Genomic DNA, 27,070 nt, shown 5'->3' with positions numbered 1-27,070 from the left:
GAAAGCTTTTATCTGGAGACCTGGAGTTTCCTGTTGGTCTACCTTTGATATGGAAGAAACACCTGCAGCAGTGGAGCCACTTCCTCATAAACCTTTACCTTGCCTCTTTTGATTCATGGCGCTGGGGTTTGCTGTTCAAGTGCACAGTCATTACTGTCTCCAGACTCGCCTGTTCGACGCCAGCCTTTGCTGCATCTTCAGTTGTTTATGGGCGGGTTCGCATGTATTTTACAAGAGACAGAATTCCTTCTTTTTTTTCTCTTGCAAAGCTGCACTCTCAAGCTGGCTTTCGCAATTATCAAAGCCGCTCCTTACTTTTGAACACTGTTACACAGCCACGCCCAACCACTTACAAAAATATTCGCGCTCCACGGAAAATCATGTCAACTTTCTTTTAGAAAACATTATGTCAACTCTTTTTTAAGAAAGCATCGCAAGTCATGTAAGTATTTTTAGTGTCTATTTTCGAATGATTGGCTTTTACCATGACAACCCATTTTGAGTATGAGTTTAGTTTATTGTCACGTACCAAGCTTTTGTTGCGTGCTAACCAAGTCAGCGGAAAGACAACACATGATTACAAACGAGCCTTCCACAGTGTACAGATACATGATAATGGAAATAACGTTTAGTACAAGATAAAGCCAGTAAAGTCCGATCAAAGATAGTCCGAGGGTCTCCAATGAGGTAGATAGTAGTTCAGGACTGCTGTGGTAGGATGGTTTAGTTGCCTGATAGCAGCTGGGAAGAAGATGTCCCTGAACCAGAGAGGAGATGAGATTTTTTAATACACTGTGAGCCATTCTGATCTGGGAAGCAATACCTGAGTGGATGCAGATATCATAGTAACTTTCAAAAACAAATTGAATGTACATTTAATAATACATGTAAATTGAATATACAATTTGGAGGAATATAGAAAGACTAAATTGACGTGTTTTTCAAAAGACAACACAAATGGACCAGATAGCTTCCTTCTGTAATTTCGGCAAAAGAATAACTCATTTGTTTTTATTCATTGAGAGGGCGATATATTTTCCAGTAACAGTACCTATTGAAAAGTTGATACATTTGTCATAGAGTAATACAGCTCGGAAATATCCCCTTTGGCCCAACTTGCCCATGCCGACCATGCCGCATCTATTCTAATCCCACCTGCCTGCGTTTGGTCATGTCTCTGTAAACCTTTTCCTATCCATAATCTCCTTAAACCATTTCATAAAACAGGGACAAAATCAGGAGAAAGTAATTTCAGGAAAACAGTGGAGGGCCAATATTTTAATCCCCAACAAATGCCAATGATCAATTATCAGGCAAGTGAATCATCCCACCAACAACTAGAGAGCAGTCCTGAGCTACTATCTACCTCGATGGTGACCCTCGGACTATCTTTGATTGGACTTTACTGGACTTTATCTTGCACTAAACGTTATTCCTTGTACCGTGTATCTGTATACTGTGGATGGATCGATTGTAATCATGTGTTGTTTTTCTGCTGACTGGTTAGCAAGCGACAAAAGCTTTTCACTGTACCTCGACACACGTGACAATAAACAATAAAGTAAGTAAGTAAGTAAGTTTATTGGCCATGTATTCACATACAAGGAATTTGCCTTGGTGCTCCGCCCACAAGTAACAACATGACATACAGTGACAGTTACGAATGACTCAGAAAACATTAAACATTAATAATAATAAAACATTAATGATAAAACACCATTGATCAAGCATGTGAACCAACAAAATACCAGATCAAAGGGAGGCTACAGATTTTTGGCTGTTGAGTAGAGCAACTACTCGTGGATAAAAACAGTTTTTATGTCTGGTTGTGGCAGCTTTGACAGTCCGGAGTCGCCTTCCAGAGGGAAGTGATTCAAAGAGTTTGTGGTCAGGGTGAGAGGGGTCAGAGATGATCTTGCCCGCTCGCTTCCTGGCCCTTGCAGTGTACAGTTCATCAATGGAGGGAAGGTTGCAGCCAATAACCTTCTCTGCTGATCGGACGAAACTAAGCAAATACAAATTTCTGCACATTGTCTGAAGCACGCGAGCTCGCACCATCACAAGTCACGTTTAAAGATGAGTGGTTTTGTTAACTTTAATAATGTATTCTTTCCCAAGGTCAAGAACTGAGATGTAGAAGAAACAATGTCTTTCAGGATTACCTTCAATCACTTTAATATTGAATCCATTTAGAATCACAGTCATACTGCACGGAACAGATCCGTTGGCCCAACTCATCCATGCCAATCAAGATGCCCATCTCACTAGTCTCATTTGCCTACATTTGACCAACATCCCTCTAAACATTGAATAAAACACAACCTGTTTGAGGAAGTCATTGGGTCAGGCAGCATCCGTGGAGGGAAACAGTCAGATAAACTTTTGGGGTGGGATACTACTTCAGTCTGATACCTAACACAATGTTTCCATTTAAACATTCTCATCCTTGTTCCCAAATCCCTTCTAGATCTTGACTTATTCATCTCTAAAGCCACCTCCAACTCACACACACACACGTTTTATCCTCTTGCTCAACACCAATTCTTTCTACTCCACCCCTGATGCATGGTCCTAAGTGTGGGAAACCCCTCTCTAAATGCTCTCTCTCTCCGCTGGTCTACCTCTACTCCCTCCTTTAAGATGTTCTTAAGAGCGTCTCTCTGTGAGGAAGTCTGCAAGAAGGAACTGCAGATGCTGGTTTAATCCTAGGTTCGACCCAAAAGCTGGAGTAACTCCGTGGGACAGGCAACATCTCTGGAGAGAAGGAATGGATGACGTTTCGGGAAAGAACCTTTTTCAGACTCTTTGAGGACTGTGTCAAATGTTATTTGGTAAAACTCCTGCATAGAAAATGTTCCTACACTAAAGGCAGTATATATATTAGAGATATTGCGAAATAAGGGGGTGTAGCCAAGCCCCAGAGATTAGGAAATGTTTGACGTTGATTCCTGGGTTGGATAAAGGACATAAACAATGCTCGCTCATTCCATTATTGTTACCCAGTTAGTCATCCAGGAAATAGCTGTGAGTGAACATTGTGTAGGAAGGAACTGCAGACGCTGGTTTAAACCGAAGTTGGACATAAAAAGCTGGAGTAACTCAGCGGGACAGGCAGCATCTCTGGAGAGAAGGAATGGGTGACGTTTCGGGTCGAGACCCTTCTTCAGACTCCACATTGTTCACCATGGTTATATGGACTGCCAATGCTCCATGCCTCAGGCTGCAGACATTACCTGAGTATCCTTGGAGTAGATGGGAAGAATGATAGGGTCACCTTGGAAGGGATGCAGAAATAATCTGAATTTACAAAACACAAAAGATTCCTGTTTTACTTACACGTCCCATTGAATGAAGTCTTTGAAGCTCCCAGTCCCAGGAAATGAGTACAGATAGTTTAGTTAGAGGTTAGCGATACGGGTGGAAACAGGCGTTTCGGCTCACCGAGTCCACGCCGACCAGCGATCCCCGTACACTTTCACTATGCTGCACACACCAGGGACAATTTACAATTTTGTACCGAAGCCATTTAAACCCACAAACCTGTACGTCTTTGGAGTGTGGGAGGAAACCGGAGCACCCGGAGAAAACCCATGCGGTCACAAGGAGAATGTACATGCTCCGTACGCATCCGTAGTCAGGAACTCTACCGCTGTGCCGCTGTGCTACCCCCACATAGTCAACTGACCTCACACTTGTAATCCCGACAGTGTGAGAACAAAATCTGCTAACCCATTACTGGAGAGTTTCCGTATAAGATCATGTGGGGGAATAGTTAGGGTAGATGCACAGAGCCTTTCACCCAGGGTAGGGGAATCAAGAACCAGAGGGAATAGGTTTACAGTGAGGGGGGAAATATTTAATAGTTGCCCTGAGGAGCAACCTTTTTACACAAAGGGTGGTGTGTGTATGGAACAAGCTGCCGGAGGAGGCACTGTAGTGTGTGCCAGGTACTATCGTAACATTTAAAAAACATTTGGACAGGTACATGGATAGGATAGTTTAGAGCAGTGGTGCCCAACCTTTTTTAGTTCATAGAAACATAGAAAGGTGCAGGAGTAGGCCATTCGTCCCTTCGAGCCTGCATCGCCATTGAATATGATCATGGCTGATCATCCAACTCAGTATCCCATACCTGCCTTCTCTCCATACCCCCTGATCCCTTTAGCCACAAGGGCCACATCTAACTCCCTCTTAAATATAGTCAATTAACTGGCCTCAACTACCTCCTGTGGCAGAGAATTCCACAGATTCACCACTCTCAGTGTAAAAAATGATTTTCTCATCTCGGTCCTAAAAGACCCCCTTGGGGGCTCTTTAATTTTTCTTTTGGCCCCCCATGACATTATTAGCGGAAAAAAGTGGCCCCCTTCATTGAACCTGTGGCCCCCTAAATCCCCAAATTTTTCTGTGGCCCCCTGAAATTTGCCATGGCCCTAAATGGCCCCAGGTTGGGAATCACTGGTTTAGAGGGATACGGGCCAAACACAGGCAGATCGGTCTGTTGTAGACGTGGTATGTAGGTCGGCCTGGGCAGGTTGGGCTGAAGATCCTGTATCACGCTGTATGACTCTAACTTTATGTCAAGTTCCAATGTGTTGATCAAGAGTCATTAACATTTAGTTGCCATACGTAACTGTAATGAAACAATTAAGTTCTTACTTGCATAACAGGCCTGCAAACACAATATACGTAGATAATTAGGATGGTGCAACAGTTGAGTTTCCGCCTTACAGCACCAGAGACCTGGGTTTGATCCTGACTATGGGTGCTAACTATATTGAGTTTGCCGTTCCACCTGTGACCTGCGTGGGTTTTCTCAGGTCCCCTCCCACATTCCAAAGACACACAGGTTTTGAAGGTTAATTAGTTTCGGTAAAATTATAAATTGTCCCTGGTGTGTGTGGGATAGTGTTAGTGTGAGGGGATCGCTGGTCGGTGCGGGCTCGGTGGGCTGAAGGGCCTGTTTCCGCACTGTATCTCTAAACTAAACTAAACAAAACAAATCTAAACTAAACTAAACTTATAATATATATATATATTTTAAATTCAATAAATTAATAACCCCAATACTTGTGCAAAAATAGCCCAGTCTTTAGTGCAACCAAAGACAATACACAGTTCAAAGGTGACAAAAATGCTGGAGAAACTCAGCGGGTGCGGCAGCATCTATGGAGCGAAGGAAATAGGCAACGTTTCGGGCCGAAACCCTTCTTCCAGCAGTTCACAGTTGAGGTTAGTGTTGTGTAGAGAGCTAAATTACTATCCTCATAATTGAAATTAGTTATGAATCAGCTAATGGAAATTTGAAAGCATGATAAAAATCCCTGAAGCATTCTTCACACTTGCCCAGTCATCTTTGATTTTAGCTGTGGAGCCACAAAGCTTTTGTTGTGGTGAGTGTTGCACCTTCCCATCCTTGGATGTCGACACAGACTTCACTAGCTGTGTGTTTTACGGGATCAGGGGCTTCCTCTGTCTCCTCTGACCCCATTTCAGATCTAACGAAAGAATGTTTGTGATCCTGAAAGGGTGCAAAACTTGAAAAGTCAATGTGGATGAAACAAAATTTATATTCAGATTTCTTTTCCCCTCTCTCTCTCTCTCTCTGCTTAGTCTGCTTCCTGTGGAGCCTGAGGGCTACTAACTCCCGCTGGGAATGCAGATCTGTGGCTGTCAACAAACTTGCCGGCACTTCTCTCCCTCAACTGAATATCAGTCACCAACACTATGATGTAAGTTAGTAAAGGAAATAAGATTCTGGTCTTCATAAAAGAAGCATTGGACAGGGACACGGAAAGGAAGGCTTTAGAGGGCCAAACGCAGGCAGGTGGGACTAACGTAGATGGGACATGTTGGTCGTGGGGGCATGTTGGCCCAAAGGGCCTGTTTCCATGCTGTATGACTCCGTGACTCTATAAACAAGGAGCACAAAAGCAGAGCCATAAGATAACATATTTCATCCCACTTTGTTCACTGCACTTTGTCTCAAGAAACAAGAGTGTTTAATTGTCATGCATACCAGCAGTAGAGTCATAGAACCTTACTGCACGGAAACAGGCCCATCGGCCCAACTTGCCCACACCGGCCAACATGTCCCGTCTACGCTAGTCCCACCTACCTGCGTTTGGCTCATATCCCTCTAAACCTATCCTACCCACATACCTGTCTAATTGTTTCTTAATCGTCATTGCCTGCCTCAACTACCTCCTCCGGCAGCTCGTTCCATACACCCATTATGCAAAAAACATTATGCAAAAAAAAAAACACCGCTCAGGTTCCTAGTAAATCTATCGCCTCTCATCTTACACCTATGTCCTCTGGTTCTCGATTCCCCTGCTCTGGGCAAGAGACTCTGTGCGTTTACCCAATCTATTCCTCTCATGATTTTGTACACCCCTGTAAGATCATTCCTCATCCTTCTGTGCTCCGAATAGAGTCCTAGCCTACTCAACCTCTCCCTATAGCTCAGGCCCTTGCGTCCTGGCAACATCCTCGTAAATATTCTCTGCACCCTTTCCAGCAACGGAATAATGAAATTCATCCTTATGGCAGCTTTGCAGTCCCAATGATCCCAATATGAGGAATAATCGGAGGAAGGGCATTCTTGCCATAGAGGGAGTACAGAGAAGGTCCATCAGACTGATTCCTGGGATGTCAGGACTTTCATATGAAGAAAGACTAGATAGACTCGGCTTGTACTCGCTAGAATTTAGAAGATTGAGGGGGAATCTTATAGAAACTTACAAAATTCTTAAGGGGTTGGACAGGCTAGATGCAGGAAGATTGTTCCCGATGTTGGGGAGGTCCAGAACAAGGGGTCACAGTTTAAGGATAAGGGGGAAATCTTTTAGGACCGAGATGAGAAAAACATTTTTCACACAGAGAGTGGTGAATCTGTGGAATTCTCTATCACAGAAGGGTAGTTGAGGCCAGTTCATTGGCTATATTTAAGAGGGAGTTAGATGTGGCCCTTGTGGCTAAAGGTATCAGGGGGTATGGAGAGAAGGCAGGTACAGGATACTGAGTTGGATGATCAGCCATGATCATATTGAATGGCGGTGCAGGCTCGAAGGGCCGAATGGCCTACTCCTGCACCTATTTTCTATGTTTCTATGTTTCTATAACACTGACATATCTACAGATTGTACAATAATCAGTAATACAGGAACTTAATAAGATTATCTTAGAGGCATTGATTGATTGATTGATTGATTGATTGATTGATTGATTGATTGATTGATTGATTGATTGATTGATTGATTGATTGGTTGAAAGATTGATACAGCGTGGAAACAGGCCCTTCAGCCCACCAAGTTCATGCTCGCCATCGATCACTGGGACCTTTCTAACCTCATTGTTCAGTACCTCGGTAGCTGACACCCAGATTTTCTAGAAAGCTGAAAATGATTTTCACCAAATTAGTACAAATTATGCGAAACTCCTGAAGAATGCATGGTAAAAGGATTAAACACCCCTTTGCAGCTTTCACAAAGGGGAAAACGCTTTGTACTTGTAAATCCTTGTAAATCCAAATCCAAATAGGGATTCAAGCTTCTTACAGCTGATGACATTATCCTAAATTAAAAGCTTTGATGATAAGAATTCCCTGTAGAACCAGTCCCGGTGTTCTCATTACCTTCCGAGGCAGCTTCAGTGAACAAAGATTGTTGTTATTCTAATTCTATTTTTACATACATTTGCTGTTGAGACCACCATGTATAGAGATAGGGAAAGCCTTAGTTAAGGGTCCCAGCCCGAAACATCGCCTATTCCTTTTCTCCAGAAATTCAGCCTCATCCACTGAGTCATTTTGTGTCTATCTTCGCTATAAACTGGTTTACACATCACAGCTACAGTGTAAAGATTCTTGTGTGCTGATCTCAGGAATGGGTAGGTTATGGGAGCCAGAATTTCTGACCCCTACCCAGGGACTAATAACCAGAGGTTTACCCCAAACAAAGAAGGAGGGAAGGAAATAAATTTGCATTCCTATTGTATCCTTGAGTTCCTCCCAGCCAATAAATTACTTCTGAAGACTAATCACTGTACGTGATCTGCCTTGATATCCCCTCTACAATCCTTGACACCAGTGCCCCAGGTACGGGAGGAGAATCGCCTACAGATTCTCTCCCAGATTGCTCACCTGCTTGTTTCTGTTGTAAGTGCCTGTGAGAAGATCAAGCTGAATCCTTCCCAGGCTCCATCACAAATGTACCTTGTGCCTTCTCAAGCTGTGTCACCAGGGGAGGTGAGGGTGGGGTTACCTACATCTACCGGTGGCCAAGTATTAAACTAGATGCTTCCCGGCATTCTGAGATAAGGGACTGGATATTTGTCAATGGTTATTGCCACTAAATGAGTCAATCAGTTCACCAACCCGACATTCTGTTCCTTTAAAAAGCTCGAGAAATGACAGCTTTAATTATCTGTGAACATTGCTTTATCTTTTATGGCTTATTCTGTTCTGTCTTTTGCTCTTTCTCTCTCCCTATTTCGCCCTCTTTCCCTCTCTCTCCCCCTCTCTTTCTCCCCCTTATCTCTCCCTCTCTTTTTCTCCCACACTCTCTCTGTCTCTCTGTCTCTCTCTCTCCCTCCTCCTCTCTCTCCCCCTCTCTCTCACTTGCTCTCCCTCCCTCGTACTTTCTGTCTCTCTCTTTATTTATCTCTCTATACTTCTCTCTTTCTGTGTGTGTGTGTGTGTGTGTATTTGTGGGTGTACAGACAACCAAGCAGAGAAAGGAGGAGAGAGAGAGACAGAGACAGAGACACAGAGAGAGTGTGTGAGCAAAAGAGAGGGAGAGATAAGGGGGAGAAAGAGAGGGGGGGAGAGAGGGAAAGAGGGTGAAATAGGGAGAGAGAAAGAGAGAAAGAGAGAGAGAGAGCAAAAGACAGAACAGAATAAGCCATAAAAGATAAAGCAATGTTCACAGATAATTAAAGCTGTCATTTCTCGAGCTTTATAAAGGAACAGAATGTCGGGTTGGTGAACTAATTGACTCATTTAGTGGCAATAACCATTGTCAAATATCCAGTCCCTTATCTCAGAATGCCGGGAAGCATCTAGTTTAATACTTGGCCACCGGGGGATGTAGGTAACCCCACCCTCACCTCCCCTGGTGACACAGCTTGAAAAGGCACAAGGTACATTTGTGATGGAGCCTGGGAAAGGTAACTCAGCGGGTCAGGCAGCATCTCTGGAGAAAATGCAGAGGCGACGTTTTGGGTCGGGAGGAACCCATCTTCAGTCCAGAACTCTATTCCGCACTCTGTATCTCCCCCTTTGTTCTACCTATTAGAAACATAGAAACATAGAAATTAGGTGCAGGAGTAGGCCATTCGGCCCTTCGAGCCTGCACCGCCATTCAATATGATCATGGCTGATCATCCAACTCAGTATCCCGTACCTGCCTTCTCTCCATACCCTCTGATCCCCTTAGCCACAAGGGCCACATCTAACTCCCTCTTAAATATAACCAATGAACTGGCCTCGACTACCCTTTGTGGCAGGGAGTTCCAGAGATTCACCACTCTCTGTGTGAAAAAAGTTCTTCTCATCTCGGTTTTAAAGGATTTCCCCCTTATCCTTAAGCTGTGACCCCTTGATTGTAGAACCAAGGAACCGGTTTACAAAATAAAAGAGACAAAGTGGCGGAATAACTCAACGGGTCCAGCAGCATCTCTGGAGAATGAAGAAGGCGCCCATACCCAAATGACACCGGTCCATTTTCTTCAGAGATGCTGCCTGACCTGCTGAGTTACTTGTGTCGATCATTTGTATAAACCAGCCCAGGCATTCCCTCTCTATCCCTCCCTCACTAGCTTCTCATTTTCACCCAACAAACAGCTAACAATGGTCTGTTTCCTTTATCATCGTGACTTTATTGCACATCCTTCATTCATTGTTCTTTATCTCTCAACATCGACGTCTTTATGTCTCGTAGCCTTACCCCGACTAGTCTGAAGAAGGGTCTCGACCCGAAACATCACCCATTCCTTCTCTCCATAGATACTGCCGGTCCCGCTGAGTTACTCCAGCTTTTTGTGTCTATCATCGGTTTAAACCAGCATTTGCAGTTCCTTCCAACACAGAAAGAATACGAATATCTAGTTGAATATGCCAGCTAGTTTAGGGTCAAGCCAGCAGTGGGTTGCTACTTAGAAGAAGTGTGACCCATCCAGTCTCCTAGTGTCTGCTAACCCCTTTTAGAGTGGAAGGCTGGAGTTTGGATTCTTTTCATTCTGAAACCTTGCCACTTGACCTTGGAGCTTGGACGAGCCCAGATGGTGGGCGTACCAACCGGCCTCCTCTACCCACCTGGAGCCACGCCAAAACATTCCTGTAAGCTCGTCGGGTCTTGTTTGCATTGCCTAAACACGTGCAAAAGATCAAAAGGAAGTTGCAGGCTAGAACATTATAGACAATCAACGCTGTATTATTACTGACCAGCAAAGCATTTCAAGCCTGTTTTACAAGACAATGGGCGTGACAATATCAGGATTATACATTGCTTTAATTATAGCCTTAGCTGCCTTCGTCCCCTCTCATTTAGTAAAAACAGGACATTTCCTTTGAGTTTTTACACCGACCTGTTTTGATTTTTCTTGCCTTCGTTAGAAGTTGGACCCTATGTTTAGAGCTGGCTACAGACAAGGACATAACGTCAATTGTAAAGGTTCCTCCTCCTGACTCAGTGGCTGATTGCAATAGCATGATTCTACAGAGGAGCAAAGGAGTTATGCCTCATCTCCCTGCCCAATATCTATCATTCCCAACCAACATTTACGTAGAAGATAGACACAAAATGCTGGAGTAACTCAGCGGGACAGGATGCATCTCTGGAGAGAAGGAAAGGGTCTGAAGAAGGGTCTCGATCCGAAACGTCACCCATTCCTCTCCAGAGATGCTGCCAGTCCCGCTGAGTTACACCAGCATTTTGTGTCTATCTTCGGTGTAAACCAGCATCTGCAGTACCTTCCTAGACACATTTTCATAGAACTGCTGTGGGTGCTGGCTGTGCATAAATTAGTTTAGTTTAGAGATACATTGTGAAACACACCCTGGGGCCAAGGGAGACAACGCTGACCAACGTGGTATAACATAGAACGCACTAGCTCTATTTTATCCCACTTTCACATCCACTCCCTGCAGACGAGAGGAAATTTACAGAGGCCAATAAACTTACAAATCGACATTCTTGCTATCGAGGGAGTGCAGCGTAGGCTCACGAGATTAATTCCCGGGATGGCGGGACTGTCATGTGCTGAGAGAATGGAGCGGCTGGGCTTGTACACTCTGGAGTTTAGAAGGATGAGAGGGGATTTTATTGAAACATATAAGATTATTGAGGGTTTGTGCACGCTTGAAGCAGGAAACATGTTCCCGATGATGGGGGAGTCCAGAACCAGGGGCCACAATTTAAGAATAATCGGACTCAATTTTAGTTTATAAAATCATCCATGGACTAGCCCCACCTCCGTTAAAATAATTTATAAAGAAGAACATAAATAGGTCGACAAGAGCAGCATCCAGGGGTGATTGTGTTGTCCCGTTTAAGAAAAGTGTATTTGGCCAGACAGTATTTTCCTATAGAGCGTCGCATACCTGGAACGCGATCCCCTGCTTCATACGGGATCTGCCAACCATCACCACATTTACAAAACAACTCAAAAAATGGTTACTGGAAAATCAAACCTGTATTCATAATCAACCGTAATATAATCATCTGGCAGTCTTTTATTGTTACTTTTTAACTTTATTGTCTGTTTTGTTATGTTTTTTGTTTGTATTTTGTTTTGATTCCTTTCTTATGGATTGAATGTGTTGTGATGTGTTAACCTGGTTTACCAGAGGGACTACAGATGGAAATTAGCCTATAGCTATAATCTTGCGTATTGCATGCAAATGTTTATAAATATGCACTGTCCTTAATAAAAAGGGTTAAGCCAAAAAAAATAAGGGTTAAGCCATTTAGAACGGAGACGAGGAAACACTTTTTCACACAGAGAGTGGTGAGTCTGTGGAATTCTCTGCCTCAGAGGGCGGTGGAGGCAGGTTCTCTGGATACTTTCAAGAGGGACCCAGAGAGGGCTCTTAAAGATAGCGGAGTCAGGCGATACGGGGAGAAGGCAGGAACGGGGTACTGATTGTGGATGATCACCCATGATCACATTGAATGACGGTGCTGGCTCGAAGGGCCGAATGGCCTCCATTCCTGCACCTATTGTCTATTGTCTATTGTCACATCTTTTGGATGTGGGAGGAAACTGGATGACCCAGTTTCTGGTCATAGGTAACTTATAGGGAGGTATCTTTAGAATGGAGATGAGGAGGAATTTCTTTAGTCAGAGGGTGGTGAATCTGTGGGATTCATTGCAACAGATGGCTGTGGACTCCAAGTCAATGGATATTTTTATGGTGGAGGTTGACAAATTCTTGATTTGTACGGGTGTCAGGGGTTGTGGGGAGAAGGCAGGAGAATGGGATGGAGAGGGACAGATAGATTGCCCACGATTGAATGACGGAGTAGACTTGATGGGCCGAATGGCCTAACTCGACTCCTATAACTTATGAACCTATGGCCCACAAGGTCACTGGGAGAACGTACACACTTCACACAGACAGTATGTTTAAGAAGAAACTGCAGATGCTGGAAAATCGTTGTGTAGACAAAAGTGCTGGAGAAACTCAGCGGGTGCAGCAGCATCTATGGAACGAAGGAAATAGGCAACGTTTCGGCCCGAAACCCTTCCGGGTTTCGGCCTGAAACGTTGCCTATTTCCTTCGCTCCATAGATGCTGCTGCACCCGCTGAGTTTCTCCAGCACTTTTGTCTACCTTCACACAGACAGTATCTGAAGTCATGATCAAAACCGGGTCTCTGGCGCTGTGAGGCAGCAGCAGCTCCACCAGCAATGCCTCTGAACCATCCTATTAGCTTTTTCACTGAATTCGCTTCAGTGTTTCCCACACTGTAACTATTACTGCACATGAAAAGAAACCCATTGACTAACGAGTGTTCTGGGACATGGCGAATGTATAAAAACACATAAATTTTGATATTTTCCAAAGCAGGGGGGAAATAAGCCAGTGATTCTTTGTCTAATAATCATCTTAGTTCCTTATTTTCACACAGGAAACACTTCACCGAGCAATTCCACTCCTGCACAAGTTTGGCCTTGTCACCTTCCCACATTTCCAAAACAACTCCTCCCACGTTCATTCATCGAAACACTGGAGGCAATTTACATCGGCCAATTCATCTCTCAATCCGCACGTCTTTGGGATGTGGGAGGTAACTGGAGCTCCTGTAGGAAACTCATGCGGTGACAAGGGGAGAACGTGCAGACTCCACACTGACAGCACCGGAGGTCAGGATTGAACTGAGAATGCTGATATTGTGAGGTGGTAGCTCTACTGGATGCGCCACTGTGATGTGATGTGATTGTGTGTGTGTGTGTTTGTGTCTTTCCTTTAGAGATGCAACGTGGAAACAGGCCCTTCAGCCCACCGAGTCTGCATCAACCAGCGATCACCCCATAAAACTAGCACTATCCTACATACTAGGATCGATTTACAATTTTTACCGAAGCCAATTAACTGACAAACCTGAAGTTCTTTAGAATGTGGGAGGAAGCCGGAGCACCCGGAGAAAACCCACGCAGTCACATTGAGAACGTACAAACTCCGTACAGACAGCACTGTGTGTGTGCTTGTGTGCATATGTGTGCATGGGTGTGCGCATGTACATATGTGTGCTTGCGTGTGTGTGCTTGCGCGTGTGTGTGCATGCATATCTGTGTGTGTGTGTGCGCATGCGTGTGTGTATGTGTGGGGGGTGCGCATATGTGTGTGTGTGTGTGTGTGTGCTGCTGAATGAGAAAGAAACGGATTGAAATGATTGAAAACAATCTCCCCTTTCCCCCCTCCCCCCTCCCCCCCCCCTTTCTCCCCTCTCTTCCCTGTACCACACTTGGATGTGCACCCATTTCTCTCACAATCCTGCCCCCCTTCCTCCTCCTCTCCTCATCCACCCATATCCTTTCCTCTGGCTTCACATTTCATGCCTCTCCTCTCCTTGTTTCTTATCACACGGCCCTTTGCTCTTTCACCTCTGGCCTTTGTCCAACCTTCTGTGAATCAACCCCCCTCACCTGTCATTCAACAGACTTTGTCCCTCCTCCATCTCTCTATCCCCTCCTACAACAGTGTGAAGAAGGGTCCTGACCCGAAACGTCCCCTATCCATTTTCTCCAGAGCTGCTACCTGACCCGCTTTGCATCTGATTCTGTAAACCAGCCTCTGCAGTTCCCTGTCTATCCATCTAAGGGGTGGCATGATGGCGCAGTGGTAGAGGTGCTGTCTCACAGCACCATAGACCCGGGTTTGATCCTGACTACGGGTGCTGGCTGTATGGAGTTTGTGTGTTTTCCCTGTGACCATGTGGGTTTTCTCCGGGTGCACCGGTTTCCTCCCACATTCCAAGCACATGCAGGTTTATAGGTTAATTTCTTCTGTAAGTTGCCCCTAGTGCGTAGGATAGAACTAGTGAACTAGTTGATCGATGGTCGGCGCGGACTCGGTGGGCCGAGGGGCCTGTTTCCATGCTGTAGCTCTAAATATAAAACTAAGACCGAAACTAAGATCTGAAGAAGGGTCTTTCCCCAAAAGGTCACCTCTCCATGTCCTCCAGAGATGCTGCCTGACCTGCTGAGTTACTCTGGCACTTTGTGTCCTTTCATGTATTAATCAGCATCTGCAGCTTCTACTGATTGCAATGCCTCTCTGGTCTCAATGACTCAATCACCAGGCACATGAGTGAGGAATGGGCACCCAGGGTAAGATGCTAGAGGGTGGTTGGCACCTGTGTAGACCAAGTCAGCTCCTTCAGAAAGTTGTGGATAAGACTGGGAGCTGAAGATAATGCTGGAGTAACTCAGCGGGTCTGAAGAATGGTCTTGATTTAAAACGTCACCCATTCCTTCCCTCCAGAGATGCTGCTTGCCCCGTTGAGTTAGTCCAGCATTTTGTGGCTTCAGCGGGTCTGATGAAGGGTCTCGACCCTAATCGTCACCCATTCCTTCTCCCCAGAGATGCTGCCTGTCCTGCTGAGTTACTCCAGCATCTTCGGTTTAAACCAGCACCTGCAGTTCCTTCCTCCACAAACTAAGAGCTGAATCAGCTTTGCTCTTTAAACGTCTGGCAGTGAAACAATGCCTTAAGAACATGACCTAGGGCAGGCAGAGCTGTTAAAATAATCCCCCACAAGATTAAAGGCTGCGGGATGTCTCCCATTTCTACCTTGCAAGCCAAATGTTCTTGTTTACTGGGGCTGGTTAATTACGGTAGTGACAGAAATGTGAATCAAAATAAATTATAGTTCTGAATATATGATCTTACATCTACCCTTTAAAATTCTCTCCACCTAACATGTTTTTTGTTTGAACTTATGGCAGGCTAACCTTTAAGAGACTTAGCAACTTACACCATATTACCTTTGCTACAAACCTCTTTCCCCCAAGCACTCCCATGACTTGAGTCATGTTAAACAGGTGGAGGAGAGGGTGGGAGACGAAAATATCCCGAAACATAGGGTGAGAAATTCCATTAGTCATCAATAAATACAAAAGAGGATTCAATGTAGGAAGGAACTGCAGATGCTGGTTTAAACCGAAGATAGACAGAAAATGCTGGCGTAACTCAGTGGATCAGGCAGCATCTCTGGAGAAGAGGAACAGGTGACGTCTCAGGTCGAGACACTTCTTCGGACTGAGAGTCAGGGGGAGTAAAAGCATTCAAAAAAATGTTTTCAAGAGAAACTGATTTAGCTCTGAAAATGAGTCGGTGGAACTGTTTACTGTTACGAAAGGAAATAGCAATGTGTGTCTTGAAGGAGAATGAGATGAAAATCAGAAATGGGAGAAGAGTAGAGAGAAATACTTGTAGATAGACACAAAATGCTGGGGTAACTCAGCGGGTCAGATAGCATCTTTGGAGAAAAGGAAGAGGTGACGTTCCAGGTCGAGACCCTTCTTCAGACTGTAGCAAAAGTTGTAGCATTAGACAGGGACAGCTACAGCCGTACCTGTGAGTGTAGCATTAGAGGATTTGATACTTGATTAAAAGTCCAAGCAAAAGCAACAGAAAAGGCCAATTCTGAATGGTCTGTCCTGTGATGTACCCTCGATGTAAATAAATAGATAACAATCGCTAATGAGGTAAATAATGTTCAAAGGGGAAACAGAATCATTGTCGTTTCAGAGCTTGCTGTGAGCATATTCTTTCTTTACATTGTCACTGACTATACTACAGAAATTGTTGGTCGTAAAGAGACATCTGAAGGCACTAAACTACTGTTTGCACCTGTTTTGGTCATCTAAGTGCAGCTTTAAGATTAACCATCAACCTGCTTCCATTCTTGTCCATGCCAGAACCACCATGGACCATCACACTATTAAGATCGCTATCCTTCTCCTAACGCCACCCCTTCCCATCTCCGCCTCCTCTCACTAAATTCATTCACCTCTCTTAGAGATAAGAGTTTAGAGATACAGCGCGGAAACAGGCCCTTTGCCCACCAAGTCCGCACCAACCAGTGATCACCCCACACTAGGGACAATTGACAATTTTACCAAAGCCAATTAACCTACAAACATGTGTGTCTCCGGAGTGTGGGAGGGAACTGGAGCACGCGGAGAAAACCTACGCGGTCACGGGGAGAATGTACAAACTCCGTACGGACAGCACCTGTAGTCGGGATTGAACCCGGGTCACTGACGCTGTAAGGCAGCAACTCTACCTCTGCGCCACCGTGCCGCCGTAGCTGTTACATTACTCCACAGTCATCATTCTAAACGCACACGTTACCATGGTTAACAGAGTCCGGTGAAGACACCCCTCAAACAAGCAAAGGGATATCACCACAAAGGGCCACATGAGTGGCAAGGGTAAAGATACTGTTTTAGTGTATTGTCATGTGTACCGAGGTACAGTAAAAAGCTTTTGCTGCGTGCTAACTAGTCAGCGGAAAGACAATACATGATACAATTGTGCCATTCACAGTGTACAGATACATGATAAAGGGAAAAGTTAAAGCCAATAAAGTCCGATCAAAGATAGTCCGAGGGTCTCCAATGAAGTAGATGGTAGTTCAGGACCGCTCTCTAGTTGTGGTAGGATGGTTCAGTTGTCTGATAACAGCTGGGACGAAACTGTCCCTGAATCTGGAGGTGTGCGTGTGTTTTCACACTTCTACACCTTTTGCCCGATGGGAGAGGGGAGAAGAGGGAGTGGCCGGGGTGCGACTCGTCCCTGATTATGCTTAATGAATGCATAGACATTGAGAATGTCGGCGGAGTTTTTGCAGAGCTATCGTTTTGTATCTACATTTTATTCTGAATAAGGTTTATTTTTGGCAAAAAAAAAATTATTAACAGGTAATAATACCGAGGCAAATTGATCTGGTCTGAAAAATCACAGCAGAAGCTGGAAGTTCAAAATACACACAGAAAATACTTGAAACAGGCCGCAGATCAGGCAGCACTTGTGGAAAGAGAAACAGAGACGATAGGAAAAAGGAAAATAAGTTTAGTTTGATTTTTGAAATATAGCACGGAAATAGGTCCACTGGCCCATCTGGTCCACTGGCCATCAATCACCTGTAGATAAACACAAAATGGTACTTTAGTTTAGTTTAGTTTAATTTAGTTTAGTTTAGTTTAGTTTAGTTCAGAGATACAGCCCACTGCGTCCACGCCGACCAGCGATCCCCGTACACTAACACTATCCTACACACTAGGGACAGTTTACAGTCTTTACCGAAGCCATTTAATCTATCAACCTGACGTACACAAAAATGTTGGAGAAACTCAGCGGGTGCAGCAGCATCTATGGAGTGAAGGAAATAGGCAACGTTTCGGGTCGAAACCCTTCTTCAGACTGATGGGGGGTGGGGGGAGGCGTGGAGAAGGAAAGAAAAAGGAGGAGGAGGAGCCCGAGGGCTGAGGGAGAGGTAGGAAGGGGGAGGAGATAGCAAGGGCTAACAGAATTGTGAGAATTCAATGTTCATGCCACCAGGATGCAGACTCCCCAAGGTGCTTGAGGTATGAGGTGCTGTTCCTCCAATTTCCGGTGTTGCTCACACTGGCCGTGGAGGAGGCCCAGGACAGAGAGGTCGGATGCGGAGTGGGAGGGGGAGGTTGAAGTGCTGAGCCACCAGGAGATCAGGTTGGTTAATGCGGACCGAGCGGAGGTGTTCGGCGAAACGAGCGATGTAGGTCAGCTGACATCTAGAGCAGCAGGTGCAAAGATGAGGTTGGAGGAGGTGCAGGTGGAACGACTGCTTGGGTCCTTGAATGGAGTCGAGGGGGGAGGTAAAGCGATAGAAGTTCAACCTCTTTGGAGTTAGGGAGGAAACCGGATCACCCGGAGAAAACCCACACAGTCAAGGGGAGAACGTACAAATTCCATACAGACAGCACCTGTAGTCAGGATCGACCCGGGTCTCTGGCGCTGTGAGGCAGCAACTCTACCGCAGCACCACCATGCCGGCCTCTTCAAACGAGTTCTATGTTACCCCATTTTCTCATCCATTCCCTACACGTTGGGGCGATTTTTTTTTACAGAGGCCATTTAACCTACAAACCCGCACATCTTTGTGATGTGGGAGGAGGCCGGACACATGGAGGAAACCCACGCGATCACAGGGAGAAGGTGCAAACGCAACACGCACACAGCACCTGGGTCTATGGTGGTGTGAAACAGCAGCAACACTATGGGTTTTCAGATCCCGAGGCCCTTCATCAAAAGCGCTGAGTGTTGCCCACATTCTCTGTTCTTATTTGGAGACACAAGGAACTGCAGATGCCAGAATCTCGAGCAAAAACCCAAAGGCACCCTTGTTCAGATCTGTTCCAATCTGAAACCTTGCCTATTTATTCAGATGCTGCCTGACAATAGACAATAGGTGCAGGAGTAGGCCATTGGACTCTTCGAGCCAGCACCGCCATTCACTGTGATCATGGCTGATCATCCACAATCAGTACCCCATTCCCGTCTTCTCCTCATATCCCGTCACTCCTCTATCTTTAAGTGATCTTTCTAACTCTCTCTTGAAAGCCTCCAGAGAATTGGCCTCCACTGCCTTCTGAGGCCGAGAACTCCACAGGTCACAAGTCTCTGGGTCAAAACGTTTTTCCTTATTCCTTATTCTTAAACTGTGACCCCTGGTTCTGGGCTCCCCCAACATCGGGAACATATTTCCTGCCTCTAGCGTGTTCAAACCCTTAATAATCTTATATGTTTCAATATGAACCCCTCTCATCCTTCTAAATTCCTGAGTATACAAGCCTAGCCGCTCCATTCTATCAACATATGACAGTCCCGCCATCCCTGGAATTAACCTTGTGAACTTACGCTGCACTTCCTCAATAGCAAGAATGTCCTTCCTCAAATTTGGAGACCAAAACAGCACACAATACTCCAGGTGTGGTCTCACTAGGGCCCTGTACAACTGCAGAAGGGCCTCTTTGCTCTTATACTCAACTCCTCTTGTTGATCTGACCTGCTGAGTTACTCCAGCACTTTGTGTTTTGCTTCTGTTTTTATTTGTTGTACCATTTTGTGAACCTTGCTCAGAATGGGAATTCTGCCAGTATTCTTTATAAAGCTGCCTACTACAAAGTGCACTTAGCAACTGGGCCATCGAATAATTTGCACTAATTTACCAGAATTCTTTCTTGAACAGGTTCACCCTGCATAATCGCGGGAAGGGAGATGGAAGTGCAGAGGAAGTCCAATAAACAAGTTAATAGTCATCACGGAATTAAGACGTTACACTTATCAAAACAAAATTGAACTGCTGGAGGCTCTTTTCTTCTCCAGAGAAGTAACACTAACTAGTGACCTGATTGGGTTCTTTGAGATTGCGAAAGAGATTCTTAGTTCAGTTTCAGTTCAAATGTGCAGAAGAAATGGAACAAAGGAAATTTTGATGAGGTTCGATGAACAAGGGCGAGAGGAGGTTTGTGTGGGACATAAATAATGGCTTGGATTCAGTAGCCTGTTTCCATGGTGTAAGTCTATGTCGTACAATGTAATGGATTAGACCAATGCAGCGTAAGACAATAAGGTGCAGAGCCGCGTAAGATTGCATGTTACAGGAGGACAGGTAAAACCAGTAGGCCCTGTTCTGCTATAACACACGTCCTGTAGCTACTAATTGGTGTAAGGGAAAGCACGCACTCCACATGGTTCCTCGACTTGGACTGGAAGATTATTTTGAAGTATTGTGTTCGGTTTTGGTCACCCTCCATAGGAAGCCTGTTGTTAAAGCTGGAAAGAGGGCGGAAATGATTTACGAGGATGTTAGAAACATAGACATAGAAAATAGGTGCAGGAGTAGGCCATTCGGCCCTTCGAGCCTGCACCGCCATTCAATATGATCATGGCTGATCATCGAAATCAATATCCCATACTTCCCTTCTCTCCATACCCCCTGATCCCTTTAGCCACAAGGGCAACATCTAACTCCCTCTTAAATCTAGCTAATGAACTGGTCTCAACTACCTTCTGTGGCAGAGAATTCCAGAGATTCACCACTCTCTGTGTGAAAAATGATTTTCTCATCTCGGTCCTAAAAGACTTCCCTCTTATCCTTAAACTGTGACCCCTTGTTCTGGACTTCCCCAAAATCGGGAATAATCTTCCTGCATCCAACTTGTTGACAGGGCCTGAGCTATCGGGAGAGATTGAGCAGGCTAGAACTTTATTCCTTGGAGAGCAGGAGGATAAGGGGTGATCTTAACTGAGGTGTATAGAGAGAGGGAGAGGAGAGCAAGAAAACGATCAAGACAAACGCAGAGAAAAATATTTAGCGGGAACGTTTATTTGGCAGTTTGTCCAATACGTGGGTGGAATAAATTAATAAGTGATTCTGTCAAAATTGACCTTTCGAAAGTAATCTTGATTTTGGCATGTCTGTGTGGGTTTCAATATCTCACCCATTTAACAATGGCCTCCACAGGAACCCTTTAAAAAGTTAAGGATCTTTTGAGGACTTTTCCAAATGAACTAATGGGCTTGCATTCATTAGTGTAGGAATTGTCAAACTCTCCCGAGTCTGGAAACCACTTAGTATGATTTTCACATTCAAAAAGTGGGAGAATTAAAAATCATAACATTTTAAGGCAAACTGAACTAGAATAACAAAGTATTCAAGAAAGAACTGCAGATGCTGGAAAAATCGAAGGTAGACAAAAATGCTGGAGAAACTCAGCGGGTGAGGCAGCATCTATGGAGAGAAGGAATAGGTGACGTTCAGACTGAAGAAGGGTCTCGACCCGAAACGTCACTTATTCCTTCGCTCCATAGATGCTGCCTCACCCGCTGAGTTTCTCCAGCATTTTTGTCCACCTTAGAAAAACAAAGCAGCTCATTTATTAGAATAACAACATACCTTTTCTGCAAAAGGGTAGTATAGTCACCTTCTTTAAAAAGTTTGGTCACTGCCTTATAATAATGGCATAATTCAGAAACTGTAGTATTGTGAGTTTCTCTCTATACTTTTTCTGAGCTGGAACACGAGCTCTTTTCCAGGGGCTTCCACACGATCTGAAATACCTGGGGAATATCTACTTCAGACAACCGTTAATTGAATATGGTTCCGCCTTCAACACCATATCTCCGAATGAAACGCTCGAAAGCTTTAATCTCCCAGGTGTAAATACCACCAACAATTTCTCCTGGACCAGACATCCCAAAGCAAAAAGCCAAGAAAGTACACCAATGCCTCTAGTTACCGACGGCTTAGGAAGTCTGGTATATCCCCAACTACTCTCACCAATTTCTACAGATGCGCTGTAGAAAGCATTTTATCAGGATGCATCACCGCATGGTTTGGGAACGGCTCCTATCCAAGATCGCAAGAAATTGCAGAGAGGTAGCCCACACCATCAAGCAAACCAACCTTGATTGACTCCATCCCCGGCAAGGCCACCAGCATAATCAAGTACCAGTGTGTATATATTTATATTTATATTTATATTACGGTATACGGACACACTGATCTGTTTTGTAGTCAATGCCAACTATGTTCTGTTGTGCTGAAGCAAAGCAAGAATTTCATTGTCCTATCAGGGACACATGACAATAAACTCACTTGACTTGAACTTGAACTTGAACTCAGTCTCACCCTGGTCACTCCCTCTTCTCCCCTCTTTCATCAGGCAAACGCACACCTTCAGATTCAGGGACAGTTTCTTCCCAGCTGTTATCAGGCAACTGAACCATCCTATCACCAACGAGAGAGCAGGCGTGACTTCCCACCTATCTCATTGGAGACTCGGACTATCTTTAACTGGACTTTACCTTGCACTAAACGTCATTCCCTTATCCTGCATGTGGACACTGTGGACAGCTTGATTGTAATCATGTAAAGTCTTTTCCCTGACTAGGTATTACGCAAAAAAACAATATTTTCACTGTACTTCTGTACACGTGACAATAATAAACTAAACTGATCTAAACAGTGAGCTATGGTCCAAAGATGCACACAGATGCCTCTACTTCCTCAGAGAACAAAGGAATTTCAGCGTGTCTCTAACAGCTCTTACCAACTTCTAATAATGCACCATGGAAAGATTCTATCACATACACTGCATCACACCTTGGTTTAGAAACAAGCTCTGCCCAAGACCACAAGAAATGTCAGAGAGTTGTAGATGTAGAATACAGCTCACCCCCTCCATGACACACTGGTCAACCTGAGGAGCACCTTCAGCAACAGACTGACTCCACCAAGATGCAGGACAGAACGCCACAGGAGATCCTTCTTCCCTGTGGCTATCAAACTGTACAACCCCTCCCCCTTCTGTCGTGGGGTAGACTGACACGCCTCCCACCCTCCCCAATCTTTGCACATCCCCAATCCTGGACTTTCCGCTTGTAACTTTAATTTTGGGGCTCATGTTGTCGACCTCCCCGTGGTGAGCCCTGTCATCTGACCTCACACGGGCAAACGACAATGGACAGAGACGGCAGCAGCGCCGCAGCTTGGCGCCAACCCGGAGAATGCGCCCTTTTTAGGGCGGGCACCTACGGATGTTGAACCGGATGGCATCATCCTGATGCAGACGTTTGCTGACTCAAACGCAAGAAGAAGACTTTCATTCCATGTTTCGTGTATCTTGTTGTATTTTATGACTGTCGGCAGATCAATTTCCCTCCTGGGATGAATAAAGTTCTATCGTATCGTATTGTGTCGTATCATATCATAGTCCAGTTCATCACACATACTAGCCTCCCCTCCATTGACTCCATCTACATTGAACACAGCCTAGGCAAAGCAGCCAACATAATCAAGGACCATTTGATTATTTACATTCTGGTCATTCTCTCTTCGCTCTGCTCCTGATGGGGAGACGACACAAAAGCTTCACAGCATGTAAGTAAGTAAGTAAGTAAGTAAGTAAGTAATTTTTATTTATATAGCACTTTTAAATCAAATCACGTTGAAGCCAAAGTGCTTTACAGAGAAAAAAATTAGATGACCATACATCCATATAAAATAAAAAAGAAGAAAAAAAGACACAATACACTGTAGGATTCAACATGAACGTCCCCCCAACAGCAGAATCGTTGTCTCTGTACTGTACACTGACAATGACAATTAAAGTTGAATCTGAATCTGATCTGATCTGAGAATCAACAATTTCCACGGTGAGGGAAGGCACCAAAGAGTCCCGTCCTCCTCCTCCTCCTAGTCCACCCGAGGTCGTTGCCTATTTGAGGCCTCCGCAGCAAGTCGCCACAACGGCGGCCCGATGTTATAGGACCTCTTGCCGGGAAGATGGATGAACACTCCGGCGTCGGGTGAACACTCCTCAGCGGCTTGGAATGTCTGGAGCGGCTGCTTCCTCCTCGGGGACTGCGGCTCCCGAAGTCCTCAGGCTGCGCTGGTTGGAGCCCCGACTCTGGCGATCCCGGATCCCAGTACCACCAGATTCAAGAATAACTTCTTCCCTACTAGTTATCAGATTACCGAACAATCCTTCTAAAGCCCTGATCTTCCAATCTACCTCATAGCGGACTTTAGACTTTTTATCTGTAACTTTAGTTTAGTTTAGTTTAGTTTAGAGATACATCGCGGAAACTGGTCCTTCCGTCCACATCGAGTCCACACCCACCAGCGATCCCCGCACACTATCACTATCCGACACATCAGGGACAGTTCAGTCCTTGGAACCTTTATTCCTGCTCCAAGGAATAAAGTCCTAGCCTGCCCTATCTCAAGTCAAGTCAAGTGAGTTTATTGTCATGTGTCCCTGATAGAACAATGAAATTCTTGCTTTGCTTCAGCACACAGAACATAGTAGGCATTTACTACAAAACAGATCAGTGTGTCCATATACCATAATATAAATATATACACACATGAATAAATAAACTTATAAAGTGCAAATAACAGATAATGGGTTATTAATAATCAGAGTTTTGTCCGAGCCAGATGGCTGTGGGGAAGTAGCTATTCCTGAACCTGGTTGTTGCAGTCTTCAGGCTCGACACTTGACATGACTTGGTAGACACAAAATGCTGGAGTAACTCAGCGGGACAGGCAGCACCTCTGGAGAGAAGGAATGGGTGACGTTTCGGGTCGAGCCTCTTCTTCAGACTGATGATTCCAATTCCTGTATTCTGTGCCCTGACTGATGGGGCCAACGGGCGAAATACCTTCTTCACCACCCTACCGACCGGTGACGCCACTGCCAGGAAAATATATACATACTCCTTCGACGCTCCCCAGGGCCCTACCGATCACGGTGACCTTGACCTCAATTTCTATCCCGAACTCACTCATCGCAACTTCGCTCCTTTTGAACTTGCAGTTCCCCATTCACTGAAGCCCAACCCTAATGTTCTCATTAATCTGAATCCGAAATTCTGGAACTCCCTAGCCCACAGCATGATGAGAGTACCTTCACTTGAAGGACTACAGCAGAGGCGGTACATCATCGCAGCAACTGGGGCAATAAGGGATGGGCAACAAATGCCAGCAACGCCCAGATCCTGCAGTAAAAGATTAAACCTGTTGACAAGGATGTTTCAAAGAACCGCCCTCCAGTTGCTGTTCCCCAGCTCTCTCTCTGTCAACTCCTCACATCTTTGCCTAAAGCACTGGAGGTCAAGCCACCAGCTTCCAGCCGGTGAATACATCTTCTTTGAAGGCCTGCCCACCATTCACTGTTCCCCCCCAAACTCCTGTTCATAGTTCATATTGCCAAACTCATATTGCCTAATTCTACCCTCTTCCGAAACCCAACAATGTCTAAATCTAGTTTCTACCTGCTCTTGGCATTAATTTCGTGGGATCAATGTTTTCCGGCACTCACTACTTTGTCTCACCTACTCTGACCTCTTTGGATTAAACAGTGAGAGTGGAGATAGTGGATAGCCAGTGTGAGCGGAGGAGAGGAGGTGGAATCAGACATGGACCAGGTATCTCCTCCAACCTCATCTACTGCATCCGCTGCTCTAGATGTCAGCTGATTTACATCGGGGAGACTAAGCAGAGGTTGGGCAATCGTTTCGCCGAACACCTCCGCTCAGTCCGCAATAACCAACCTGACCTCCCGGTGGCTCAGCACTTCAACTCCCCCTCCCATTCCCAATCCGACCTCTCTGTCCTGGGTCTCCTCCATTGCCAGAGTGAGCAACAGCGGAAATTGGAGGAACAGCACCTCATATTCCGTCTAGGGACCTTGCGTCCGGATGGCATTAACATTGAATTCTCCCAATTTTGCTAGTCCTTGCTGTCTCCTCCCCTTCCTCAACCCTCTAGCTGTCTCCTCCCACCCTCCCATCCGCCCGCCCTCGGGCTCCTCCTCCTCCCCTTTTCCTTCCTTCTCCCCCCCACCCCCCATCAGTCTGAAGAAGGGTTTCGGCCCGAAACGTCGCCTATTTCCTTCGCTCCATAGATGCTGCTGCACCCGCTGAGTTTCTCCAGCAATTTTGTGTACCATGGACCAGTAGAAGATTGCCGGACTGAGGAGGTATAAGAAAGAACCGCAGATGTAAATCGAAGGTAGACACAAAATGCTGGAGTAACTCAGCGGGTGAGGCAGCATCTCTGGAGAGAAGGAATGGGCCATGAGTTACTCCAGCATTTTGTGTCTAGGAGGGATGAGGTATGAGGTAGTTGAGGCCACAGTTCATTGGCTATATGTAAGAGGGAGTTAGATGTGGCCCTTGTGGCTAAAGGGAGCAGGGGGTATGGAGAGAAGGCAGGTACAGGATACTGAGTTGGATGATCAGCCATGATCATATTGAATGGTGGTGCAGGCTCGAAGGGCCGAATGGCCTACTCCTGCACCTATTTTCTATGTTTCTATGTTTCTCTGTTTCTATGTTTCTATGACGGGCAAAAGTAGACAGAATGGGGGGGGGGGGGGGAGGAATAGGGGACGGGGGCGGGTGGGTGACGGGTGGGTGACGGGTGGGTGACGGGTGGGTGACGGGTGGGTGACGGGTGGGTGACGGGTGGGTGACGGGTGGGTGACGGGTGGGTGACGGGTGGGTCGGGTGATCTGTGGAGTTATTGGTCTCTGCCCAATTTAAGCTGCATCAACCCAATGGTACAATGGTGCTTTATTAATCACGTGTACGACTGCACGGGGAGATTCTCGTTGCATATTTACACATGTGGGCGCTGCCATATTTTGGCGCCATTTAAGAAGCACAAAGTCCGGCCCGCTCACGCGCTTGGTCTACTTGAGCAGTTCGCGATCCTGGTGAGCTCTAGGTTCCTGCAGGGCCTCCCACTGTCTCCTTCAGGCAACCTGGATGTATGGCGGGAACCAGGCTGTTTTAAGGAACAATTTGAAGCTGTCACAAGAGGTCTGGAAGAAGGGTGTGGTCTTAAAGCATCACCTATCCATTTTCTCCAGAGATACCACTTGAAGGATATATTCCTGATCTTCCAATCTACCTGTTATGCTCAGCCAGGTATGGTAGGATTGAATGGTGTGATTTGGTACACCATAGTATGATTTATCTAGACAAGGTTTTTCACTATATTCTG

The 27,070-nt window shown here is 45.5% G+C and overlaps 1 long non-coding RNA gene across 1 annotated transcript; it reads left to right on the top strand.

The window, feature by feature from the left end:
• Positions 1-407: 407 nt before the first annotated feature.
• Positions 408-22,001, top strand: LOC116982323. The gene is made up of 3 exons (XR_004414419.1): positions 408-442; positions 16,197-16,265; positions 21,592-22,001. It is a non-coding gene; the product is annotated as an uncharacterized LOC116982323 (long non-coding RNA).
• Positions 22,002-27,070: the final 5,069 nt, after the last annotated feature.

This window comes from Amblyraja radiata, chromosome 16 (genome assembly GCF_010909765.2).
Source record: "Amblyraja radiata isolate CabotCenter1 chromosome 16, sAmbRad1.1.pri, whole genome shotgun sequence".
Lineage (NCBI taxonomy): Eukaryota > Metazoa > Chordata > Chondrichthyes > Rajiformes > Rajidae > Amblyraja > Amblyraja radiata.
The sequence above is the reverse complement of the archived record's forward strand: the minus strand, read 5'-3'. Positions and strand labels throughout refer to the sequence as shown.